The sequence below is a fragment of the Onychomys torridus genome, chromosome 16 (assembly GCF_903995425.1).
Source record: "Onychomys torridus chromosome 16, mOncTor1.1, whole genome shotgun sequence".
In the NCBI taxonomy this organism is placed as follows: Eukaryota; Metazoa; Chordata; class Mammalia; order Rodentia; family Cricetidae; genus Onychomys; species Onychomys torridus.
In genome coordinates this window covers 3,737,126-3,750,042 of record NC_050458.1, presented here as the reverse complement: position 1 = coordinate 3,750,042, position 12,917 = coordinate 3,737,126, and positions in this window count along the sequence as shown.

The following is a 12,917-nucleotide window of genomic DNA, read 5'->3' as shown; positions in this document are numbered from 1 at the left end:
AACATTAACAGTTTATTATGAGCAAAAACAAAAGGATTGAATGGTGGTTATTCCCTTAAGAATGGAAAAGGCCAGGCACGAAGCCTCCCACCTTCAATCCCAGCACTCAGGAGGCAGAGTGTGGCAGATCTCTGTGAGTTTCAGGCTAGCCTGGTCTACATAGAGAGTTCCAGACCAGCGAGGGCTACATAGTGAGATCCCATCTCAAACAAACAAGAACAAATCTTCGGAGGGAGAAAGGTTCAAGTGGCAGAGAAGTTGGAGAGACTGGGGACGAGGGGCAGGAGGTGCACTGTGTGACAGAATCATTCTCTTGCAGGCCATCTGACCCAAGTCTCCACTTCTAGTCTACCTCCCCAGTGCTCCCCACCAGCCCCACACAATTAGGGCCTTACAAAGCCACTCTAAACTGGCTCGTGGGTGTAGGGATACTGTGCTGTCATTCAGGTCTGATTCTCTAAAATGCCTGCTTTTCAGTGAGCTCAAGTCTAGGTTTCAGTTTGCCCTCGGGATAACTATAAATCCTCTCTCATCACACGATCCTTTGTGTAGCAAGATAGTTTATTTCTGCTCCAGTCTTTTTTCTCTCAGCCAAGCACAACCAGTTCTTTGACCACATATCTGGTGACATAGTTGCTAGATTTTTCTATGACCTATTTATCTTTCTCAAGTGTGGAGACTATGGTGTATACGTGCCTGTGTGTGCACATGCAGAGGCCAGAGAAGGACATCCGGTGTCCTGCTCTTCCACTCTTGGCCTTACTCCTTTGAGACAGGGCATCTTAGTGAGCCTGCAGCTAGGCCACAGTGACCATCCTGTCTCTGCCCCCTGGGGTTACAGTCATGTGTGTGTCCTGGGGATTTGAACTCAGGCATGTCCTCATGCTTGGACAGCAAGTGCTTTTACCCACTGGAACATCTATGCAGTTCCTCTCTTGTTTTGAGGGGAGACAGGGTCTCACTTTCTAGCCAAGGCTATCCTGGGACTCACTATGTAGCCGAGGATGGCCCTGCACTCACAATTCTCCGAGCTGAGGCCCTCAAAAGAGCTAAGATTACAGGCATGCGCCTGGTTTATGTCCATCTTTAAAATCTGTTTAAACAAAAGCCTGTGCACTGCTGACTCAGCTCATCTGGACACCATGCTTTGCTGACACAGTTTAAGACTTCACGGCCCATTTCTTTGATACTATGTCATGGGTCACTCATTTTCAAGCTTATGATCCACCAAATCCCAGGCCCTATTTCTTATGAATGACTGCCAAGTCAGGCCTTTTGTAACTATGAAAAATAGTGTGTTTGGAGCCAAATGGGACTTTCTACTTTTTCTTTCAAATCTTTTCTTGTTTCTTTTGGTTTTCGTCTAGTCACTTGCCCTGGCAAAAATATGACTCTCTCTCTCTCTCTCTCTCTCTCTCTCTCTCTCTCTCTCTCTATATATATATATATATATATATATATATATATATATATATAATTTTTTTTTCTTTTTTTCTTTTTTTTTTTCTTGGAGCTGAGGACCGAACCCAGGGCCTTGTGCTTGCTAGTCAAGCGCTCTACCACTGAACTAAATCCCTAACCCTATATATATATGTGTTTTGAGACAGTGTTTCTCTGTGTAGCTTTGCGCCTTTCCTGGAACTCACTTTGGAGACCAGACTGGCCTCGAATTCACAGAGATCCACCTGCCTCTGCCTCCCGAGTGCTGGGATTAAAGGTGTGTGCCACCACTGCCCGGCCCAAAATATGACTTTATAAGCAGTGACCCCTTAGCACTAGTGACTATCTCTGATGTCTGGTTCCCAAAAACTATGGTGGCTACCTTGCTAATGCCTTGATTGTGTGTTGTGGCCTCACTAGCCAGGAGCGTGTGTGTGTGTGTGTGTGTGTGTGTGTGTGTGTGTGTGTGTGTGTGTGTCTGCCTGCCTGTCTGTGTCTGTGTGCCTGTGTCTGTATCTTTGTGTCTGTGAGTGTGTGTCTGTGTGCATGTATGCTCAAGTATTTATCTGAGCTTTGACTGTTTACTTCAGTTAGTCACTGTCAACCTTTGCTCCTAGTTTTACTTAGTGCCAGCTCTTCTGGACAGACACTCTAGTACCTATAAACTGTTCTGCCTCTCTCCTGTGGCCACTATAAGGCAGTATCTGGAGCAGCTCTGGAAGGATCTGGAATTAGTCACGCTGGCCTTCTGCCTTAAGGAAGAGCTCTAAAATCATGGTGATGTAGCCAAACTTTCTGGCAAGCTTCCACCCCAAACTGAGATCCATAGATTCCCACATACATCCCTAGATCCTAACTGGAACCCTCTGTCCTACCACTGTGTCATCAGGAAGTCTTGATTTCCTATGACCCCCTCACCTGTTTTATAGAAAACTACTTTTAAGGGGTTGTGACTTGCTTCCAGAGACTCAAAGACCCTCCCTGATCTAAGACCGGTGTAACTGCCTGCCATCTTGAAACGCTAATGCCAGTATCTCTAAGCTCTTTCCCACCCACTGTCCCAAAAGCACTGGAGTGGACCCTTCACACGTAGAAACACATTTAAGTAACTAAAACCCACCGTTCTTTGTACTTCATGGTTCCACTATCGATCTGTCCCTGACAAGTTTGCTTCAACTACTCTCCATAGCTATACCAGCCCCAGCAATAGCCTCCTTTTCACACGAGCCCGCTTCCACACCGAAACTCTCAACGCCCAGAGAGACGGCTCAGTGGTTAAGAGTGTGTAGTGTTCTTGAAGAGAACCTAAATTAGTTCTCAGCATCCATGGCATACATCTCATAGCTATCTATGATGTCAACTCCAGGGAATCTGACCTCTTCTGACCTCTGAGGACACCTGCACTTTTGGACACTTACCTATATACAGACATATACACATCTACACAATAAAAAGTTTAAAAATCTGAAAAATAAATAATAAATAAATAAATCTGAAAACCTCATTTCTTGTGATTGCAGTACTACCACACCATCAAGAAAGTATTAAAGAGCTGGGTGGTAGTCACACACACCTTTAGTCCTAGCACTTGAGAGGTAGAGGCAGGGAGATCTCTGTGAGTTCGAGGCCAGTCTGGTCTACACAGTGAGTTCCAGGACAGCCAGGAGTGTTACACCAAGAAACCCTATCTAAAAAACATTTTTAAAAAATTAAAGATTTTGGGAGAAAACAAAGAAAAAGAAATTCTAAGTACTTTGAAGCTCTAGGAAAGTCCACTTATGATCCAGGTTGAGACTATACAACTGGGATACTTGACACATGACAGAAAGTGAGATCAAAACGAAGCCTCTCCTGTGTCCAAAGAGGCAGCACTGTGCCTGAGACAGACACCAACTACTCTCCCATCCTACCTCTCTTAAGAGCAGAGACAGCCTCTCTTACCACAGAACAGGCATCCAGACTCTCACTTGGCACAGGAGAGACCTCAACTTCTTGTAATGCCTGCCTGTTTGCCAGGATGGATTTCTTCAGAAATTCCAACAACCACCCAATGTCAGATTATGTCAACCCTTCAGACAGTGATACGTTGGTGCCTTGCTCACACTGAATCTCTGAAGGAGAATGCTGCCTTGAAGGGCAGTAGTAGAGCCAAAGAACCCAGGCTCTCCTGGAGCCTCCACATTTATGTGCCTTTTTTTGTATTAGTTTAAAAAGAGGAACCATGTGTTTTCCCAGGAGGATTATCTAATACTCATTTGAAAAGGAAAAAAAAAAAAAAAAGGACACTAGTACCACTGGGCCAACTTGTCCAGGTCCCCCAGCTTATGACCATAATAAAGTGAGTTCTGGGAGTGGGGGTATTTTATAAAGATTCCCAGATCCTAAAACTCTCTTCCTTATTGGCCCAATATTAATAGATCACAAGAGGAAAGCAGCATTTCTTTACATTTCGTAGCTCGGTTGAGATAAGTAACAGAAAGCAAACCTGGACATGTGGGACTTTTCCCAACCCAGCAGAAAGTACCTAGAAGACAATCCAAATAAAATCACTTAAAGAGAAGCAAAGCTAGTACAATTTCTGAGAAACCATTCAGAAGAATGTGTAATCCAGATCCAAGGACATCAGACTGTTGGCTCCCACCCTGATCATTTGGGGTTAGTCACAAATTTCAAAGGGATAAAAGTATGAAATGATCCTCAAAGAAACTGCCAAAACAAAACTTGAAAGTGCTACCAAGTATACTCAGGATTTCTTTGATGGAAGAGGGCACAGTTTGTGTACCTTGCAGACTGTTTCGAGGGTAAAAATAAAGTATCAGTTACTTCAGAATAATAAATACTGAGAACCATAAGGAATAAGAACAGAGAGGAGGGAATAAGTTTAAGGACTGATGAGAAAGTAAGACCAGCTTTTCTGAAACAGGAGGGAAGAAGGCACTTCTGAAGGGAGACAGAGGGATGCAGCGTGGTGAGAGGGTGGATGAGATGATGGCTGCTTCTCCATCACTAGTCACCTCAGTCAATCAGAAGTTGAGGGCTCCCTTGGTTTCCCTCACTAGACTGTGAGATCTGGGAGAGCAGTGCTATGATGTGGATACATGTCCCCAAGGTCCCATGTTAAAGGCTTGGCCCAAGATGGCGCTGTTGGAAACTGGTAGGATCTTTGAAAGGTGGGGCTAGGTAGAAGGTGTTGAGATGCAAAGGAGGTGGTGGGACTTTGGCCCCTTCATATCATATCTTTCTTTCTGTTTCTTTCTTGGCCATAAAGTGAGCCATTATGCTGTACCACATGCTCCTTCCAGGATGCACTGCCTTGCTGTGTGTCTAAAGCAACAAGATCAATCAATCAAGTTTTGGATACCCTTCAAAACTGTAAGCCAAAATAAACCTTTCCTCTTTACAAGTTGATTATTTCTGGCATTTTGTTAGAGTAACAGAAAGCTAGATAGCAAGGCAGGGCGTGGATATGTTTTATTCTCTTTTGTAATGCATACTGCCTCACACAGTGCATAGAACATTATTGATTCTCAACTGGAACTTGTTGAATAGCGTGTGGGTTTTAAAGACAGATATGTGGGAGGTACTCTGACTAGCTATGGTAGGAACTGTGTTCTAGAAACAAGAAATGAATAATGGGGTTGCTTCTCTGAGGTTCAGTGGTGGTGGCATACATTGAAAGAGAATTAAATCATCATTTTCTTGAAGCTTAGGAGCAAGAACAGAAAAGGCAATCGGATGGTAACTGTCATGACTAACAGAGTAGGATGAAAAAGGAATGAGGGTAGACTATGAACAGGAGGGTGATGGAGTCGGGTTAGAAGGGGGTCAACAAATCATAAAATTACAGTTGCTCTAAGAGCTTTGGGTTTGCAGTATACAGATTAGCAGCAGGCCAAGCACCCAACTCCAGTTCTCATTATGAATTATGTGAATGTTCAAACATGGACTGTGTCTGGTTTGTTTTCTCTTATAGTCTGATCTTTCTGGTTAAATTAATTAGAAAGGGAGGAGAGAAAGAAGGAAGAAGAAATTAAGGAAAGGTTTTAAGACTATTAAAATTATGAGCTACTCAGAATTCTATATGTGTATAATACATGGATATGTATGTGCATGAATATGAATATTACAAATACTTACTCCATCCATGCATGTCCAGAGATAGTTTCTGCAATGTTGGGGTTAGTAGAAATGATTTAAAAAATCTGTCATCTAATTGAGTTGGGTTACATGTGATCTCTACATTATGGGATGAGATCTGCATTATGGGATCTTCATCATGTAATCTGATCCATTCAACACAGGCTGAACTTGAAGACTCTGGGTATGAATGGGTTTGTAACTCAAGCTGAAGGTTTGCTGCTGTCAAGGGCCAATTAACTAGAACCAAGTTTCAGGATGCTGACAAAGTTGAAACATCTTGTCCTGAGGTCAGTTATTGAAAGAAAATGAATGAGAGATGATATGACCTGACCAGAGTCCAAGACCATGCAACTGGCCCGCTCAAACAGAGGGCCAAATTAGCAGGCTCCAAACTGAAAGATCTAGAACCACTATATATTCTCATCTCTTTGGAGGATCTCAATGTTGAACTCTGCTAAGACCTTTTAGCCTTATACATTTTCTGACTTTAGTACAAGCACATTACCCCTTCTATGATTTTATTTTAAAGATGAATCCTTTGATCCAATTTCCCATCATTTTTTGTCAAAATGTCTTCTTAAAAGGCTCTGATCACTTGCTGTAAATCCTGCTTCCTGCAAATTCATATATATGTATATATATATATATGTGCTTCAAAGGTCACAGACTCTTCCTTGTGCAAAACCCGTACTCCTAATCAGGAGATAGTAACTCACCATTAGGTTGGGGCGAGGTAGGAATAGGGTCTGCAATTAGTATCTGGGTTAGAGGGGATAATGAAAGGACTCTCCACTCTCCTCCCGATTACTAGAGTCTTCAAAACGTTACCCTCTCAAGAGATCCATTGTTCACATCAAATGAAAAGAAAATATCCACACTTGTTTTCCTGCTGGGTCTATAGCCAGCGGACAATTAAGGTGGAGACAAAAGACACTTCTCTGTGACCAAGCATCCACTTCAACCATCTAAATCCACACATTTGAAAACAGACGGCGCAGTTTTGGAATCCCAAGATGCTTGCTACGGAATGGCTCCTCTTGTACTCAACACTGATCACAGGAAAGGTAATTCAAAGCAGGTCGTGTAATACATGGACCCGACATGACACAGAACCTGGGTTGAGCACCCTCCTCTGACCGGCACCATCTTCAGCATTTTCAGCTTTTGTGGGGAGGTTTTGATTTGAACAAAGCTGTGGAAACATTGCAGCTCTAGGTTTCATCTCCCTTCCTGTCCTTGGGATACATTCTATGAAGTGTTGCTTTTTATCGCAGAATATTAAAGTCCTAGAAACAATTTGAAATTGACTTGATCTACTTCTTTCCGTGGATGCACTGTCCAACCATTTGAGAATCTTATTTCCTTTGGTTGCTGATAGGAATGCTAGGTTGGCAACGTCAATTCTGCTCCAAACTTGTGGTGTTCTTTGAAAATTCTTAAATACGAATTTTGTCAACTTAACAAAGGGTGCTAAGTCCCCCCACCCTGACCTCTAGCTCCAAATGTCTATCAGCCAATGTATTCGAGGTCTTACACTCCACCTCTTGCTATCTTTTTACATGCCTTAGACTTTCAATTAGCCCTTTGGATTTCTGACCACATTTGCTAGGCAATAACTATTTAAATATGCCTTCCTCTAGCACATTTTTAATGGGATTCCCCTGGCAAAAGTAGATGGGATTTTAAAAATTGGAACCATACTAGAAACAGAATTGTTTTTGGTAATTGCAAGTGAGTTTCCTGGCTAGCTTATAGACAACTAAAGTGAAAGTTCTCCTGAACAGAATGGATGTGCGTGGGGATGGACGTTGTAAAATCCGGTCTGTCCAGCTCAGCAGCAGCTGTTCTGTGCTTTGTAGCCTTCCTCCACTGCTTTCTCCTTCCTCAGATATCTTTTATCTTCCTACTGTTTCAGTGTTGAGATCCCTGCAAAAATACTGAACAGGATTTGAAAGGAAATTAAAAAACAGAGATAGCACTTCTGAAAAGATATTACTGGGAGAAATAAAGTTTTCTTTCTTCTATAAAAACTTTCTGTGGCACACTATCTTCAAACGAAAGCCACTAGATCTAATAACCACTCATTTTAAAATAACACGGTTGCTAACAACAACAGCCTCTCAGCTATTCCTAATTTTCAGGCATTATGCTTAATGCTTAGCGTTATTGTGTTATTACTTTACCCAAACTTCACAGAGACTCTATGAAGACGTTAGCTCATCACTGTCATTATAAAGATGAAGGAATGAACCTAAGGGACCATAGCGTAAGTCATCCATCCCCCAATATTAACAATTTCATCCCTTTGCCAGGAAAGGCTCTAAGAATCTAATTGCACATGGGTCTTTTGTTGTTTTGTTTTGTTTTGTTTTGTTTTATTGTGGGAGAGATCTCACTATACAACGCTAGCTGGCCTGGAACTCCTATGTAGACCAGGTTGGCCTTAAGCTTATGAAGCTCAACCTGCCTCTGCCTCCCATGTGCTTCAAACTACCCTGGTCACAATAAACTTCTTTATTCAGCTTTCCATTAGCCTCACAGCCCAGGGTACCAGTCCCACAGCCCCCACAGCATTGGGGGGGTGCAGTGGGAAGAATAGTCTCCCAGGGCTGTTACAGGTTACATGCTTCTTGCAAAGACACTGTTCATACAGGTGGTTGATACTGTGTGGACTGCATCCTCACATCAGAATTCTCCACCCATGCCCTTTCCTCTCCTTTTTCTCCAACAGCACAGCACTATGCTGAGAACACCGAGTGCCCTGGTCACAGTACTTTGTATCAGGATTCTGGGTCCTATCTGAAAATGTTCCTGTCTGAAAGCCAGTCCAACCCCTGCTTGTTTGCTTTTTTTCAGAATATTTCCACCCTCTAGACAGCACTGTAGCTGGATGCTAAAGCCAACGCTGGAGTGCTACCCATTTGTTAAGATTATATTTTGTGAGGACATTATGCTTCTTTGCATTTGAATATAATCCTGTTTGGTTATATACAATTACAGTACTGGTTTGCCAGTATGTATACACACAAAAAGATATCCCTCTTGGTTCAAAAATGATAGAAGATGAATTTAAGATACAAATAATTCAGCCCAAATTATCTCAAGTTGGGGAAGAAATGGGAACAGAGGATTTATGTGAAAGTGTGTTAAGCACATAATGACTCTCCTGTCACATCTTTACACGGCTAGAAGGAGACCATGCACATAGATCTAGGCTTTCTCTAAGCCAAGGGACATAGTGTCAATTCCACAATCAGGGACCCACATGAGGAAAACACATAATTAGAACAAGGGAAATGACCATGACAGGTGTTAAAACAAAGAAAAATATTTTTCAGACATTGCCAGAGAGGTGAAATGTAACAACAAATTCCATCACCATTTCTTACAAATGCTTCATGTAGGCATAAAATCATATACTAACAGGAAAAAAAAAACTACTCCCAAGCCAAAGTGGATTCACTAAGGGTGTCTGAGAGGAAGGAGCCACAGCAAGAGATTGGGAGCTGGAGAAGGCAGGGATAGGGTGGTCTAGGCACAGCCCAGGGCTAAGGCTTTGGCGCTGTCGGACTAGAGTGACACTCATTACCAAGATGATTGTGAGATTTTCCTACTGTTCAATCCAGGACTCTGTGAAAACGAAATAACATGTTGTTAACAAGCAAGCCTCTGCAACAGGCATGTCCTGAGCAATCTGGTCACTCTCAGTCCCCTGGCATGCTGTCCCCACAGCAATGTTCAAGCAAGCTTCTGCAACAGGCATAATCCATGGCTGTCCTGAGCAAACTGGGACACATGGTCACTCTCATTCAGTGCTCATCACCCCCAGGCATACTACCCCCACAGCAACACTGCTATGAACCTAGTGAGCCAAACTCATCCCATCCAGCATAGGGTAAGTCTAGCCTGCGCTACTTCGAGGTCACCAACACAGGGTGAGCTCGCCTATAATCCAACAGGGAAGGTAACTAAGAAAGATGGGATAAGAAATTGGGAACAGTGACCTGAACATCTAGACTGCATCAAGAAAATGTGAGAGTGTCAGAACAATGAGTACAGGGTCATAAAGAGACTGCACGTAGTGGGTCCCATGAAAAGGAAACCCCTTCTCCCCAGCACTCTGTGAAAGGCCCAATGAGAAAGCGATTGTAAAATAACTTCCTGAAATTGAGTATTGCCATAACGAAGCTCTTAGGCTGTGGTTCCCAAACATGTGGGATGAATTACACAGAGAGCTAGTTAAATACTAGATCCTAGGACTCCAGCCCCATCAATAGTGACTCTGTTATTCTGAGATAGACCCAGAAATGAATTTTAATAAGCACGCCCAAGTGATGCTAATCCTTCTCTTTGAGAAATGCCGCCCTAAATACTGTTTAAGTAGTCCATAGAGCTCCCACTACCACCCCAGCAAGAAGGAGCACCTAGGGCCAGCCTTACAAACGAGTCCTGTGATGAAGGTGGGCCATGAGGAACAGGTGAGGGGAAATCTGAGCAGCTCAGCCTTCAGCTACCAGAAGGATTTTTCTATCAAGGGACCTGTTCTTCATTTGGGAAAGAAAAGGCCTCTCCTTGCCAGGTTCCCTGTATGATCCTAACAAGAAAACAGCTCAAGCAGAGACATGGAGATTCTATTTTTAAAACTCCTATTTGGAATATCTCTATTCTGGTGAGTTTCCCTTGACCTGGTAACTGTAGCTAACACTTACTAATGGTGTGTTGTGTGCCAAGCCTTGATCCATTACTCATTTAGTCCTGAGAACTGCCCAATAGGGTAGGTATTTCTGTCCCCTTTTTTTATAGCTGGGCACATTAAGCAGAGCCACTGCGATGCACATGCACATACACTAGCAGCGTGGTCGATATCCATGGCACCTCTCCAGTAATTTAGGCCACAACCTTTACAGGCTGACACTGGTCTTGGCACTGTGACTTACAGAAATTTCCCAACTTTCCCAGGGCCTCACAGCTAGACCGGAAACTCTGCAACTTCACAGATAAGAAGAAGGAGGGAACTGTATAAGAAGAAATGTCTAGGCTCTGATGGGAAGACTGTTGAGTCAATCTGGAAAGCAGCTAGGTGGACACACAGCAAGCATGAAAAGGCATGTGGCAGTGATCAGTTGTGCCAACCAAGAGTCTCCCATGTCTTTCTGGAAAGCAAAGGCCCGAGACAACCTCTTTGTGTCCTGTTAATGCCAACGGAGAATCAAGCCTGAGTTGTCTGCCATTCCTGAGTGCATTTCCCATCCCCCTGCTCCAGGAAACAACCCTAAGACCAAGCTTCTTGAGGCTGGGGATGTGGCTCATTTGGTAAAGTGCTTATACAAGATATAAAATGTCCATGCCTATACCCCACAGCAAGGAGATAGAGTCAGAAGTTCAACATCATCCTCAGCTAAAATCAAGCTTCTTGGCCTCTAGTAACCTTAGACAGAATTAATGTTTCTATAATGTTCTTAAATCGTATTTTTGACCCTAGTATTAAACTGTTCCTTTAAATGAGCTAATTACTTTGTTTTTGAGATAGGGTCTTATTATACAGCCCAGGATGGGCTTGAACTTGCTACATAGTCTAGGCTGGTCTCAAATGCACAATCCTCCCAACTCAGTTTCAGCCTCCCCACTGCAAGATTGAAATTTGCCACCACACCAGGTTAGAGTGATTTTCTTTGTTGTGTTTTTGCTAGAGACAGCGCCTCTTGCTGTAGACCAGGCTGGCCTCATACTCACAAAATCCACCTGCCTTGGCCTCCAGAGTACTAGGATTAAAGGTGTGTGCTCCCACGCCTTGCTAGAGTGATTTTCTGTGTGTCATTTCTCTGCCAAGTTTATAATGACTCGAGGGCAGGGATGAGATGAGACTTTGGTGTCTCTCTGGGTGTGTCTTATGTCCACAGCTAAGCTTCTTGGCTTCCTTCTTCTTTCCCTGGTGCCTGGCACAAAAATGCAATGTGAAAGACCTGAAAGTAATAATGTAGTGCTTTCTGTGGAAAATTAGAGATAAGCACAGGGTTGCTGTGTAACCAGACAGACTTAATTTAACACAGTGAGGCCCAGTGAAGACTGGTGGATGGAGCTAGGCAGAGGAGAGGGGAGAGAGAATTATAGACAGAGTAACACGTACAATGATAGGTGGCCCTACAAAGAAATAAGGGTAGGAAGGAGACAGAACGCAGAGAAGAAGGGAGGCAGGAGGTACTTCAGGAATTAGCTGAGGAAAATGTCACCTAGACTGTGATTCTGGTGAAGGGGCTCGGGGGATTGGTGTGTGGCAGACGGCCCTAGCTCTGGAGCCAGACAGCCTGATGGGCTAAAAACCTCAGCCCTGTTACTACCAGCTACGTAACTGACCGAATGACTTAATCTCGAGCCTCAGACTCTCATTTGTTAATTTGTTGTTAATATCAACACCTATCTTTGGGGCCTTGTGATAATGAAATGGCTTAATGCTAATAAAACAGGGCAGGGCTTGTCATGTAGGATGTACCCAATAAGGAGTAGCTGTTATTTAACCCCACTCTTCTCTCTCATTCGCCATTTTTATTGCATTCCATGCAGGCCTTACCAATTATACCCCAAGACAAAAATGCAAACCATCCATTTCTGTTCCCACAGTCTCAGCCTCCTTACAACTGTGGCTTCTTTACTGGATGGATCCCTTCGACGGTCTTTTAACTGGTCTTCCTGGTGCTAGTGTTGGTCGCCATAGCTTGATCCATAGAACAGCCAGAGAGAGGTTTCAAATCCAAACAGATGCTGTTTACTTTTACAAAATGTATTGATACATACTAATCATTTAGCACCCCCTAACCACATCCTTAAAGGCATTCAATCACCTGGCTCCAGAGTTCCCACCTCTCCTCTCACTACGCTTCAGCCTCTATCTGCCTTGAACCTGGACAGGTTTTTCTTGCCAGGACCTCCCACCTGCTGGTCCTCAAGCATCCTCCATGTCCTTTCCTTCTTGCCTTGCAGAACCCAGCTCCATTCCAACAGCTGAAGAGTTGAGTTTAGTTTGAGAGAACAAAATACAGTATTGGGCTTGATACTTTTTATTCTGTTACTTTGTGTCCTAGTTATGTGTTCCTATTTGCTATGAGGACAAAACACTATGAGCAAGGAAATTTACAAAAGAAAACATTATTTTTTCTCCTAGTTTCTCTTGAGGATTTAAATCAATTGGGTGTTATGGTTTCAGAGGGTTATAGTCCAAGGTGGTAGATTAAGGGGTGGTGGCAGGAACAGCTAAGTATCACATCTTAATCCCAACCACCAGGTAGAGAGAGAACTACTGGGGATGGAGGGAGGCTTTTGAAAGCTCAAAGCCCAGCCCA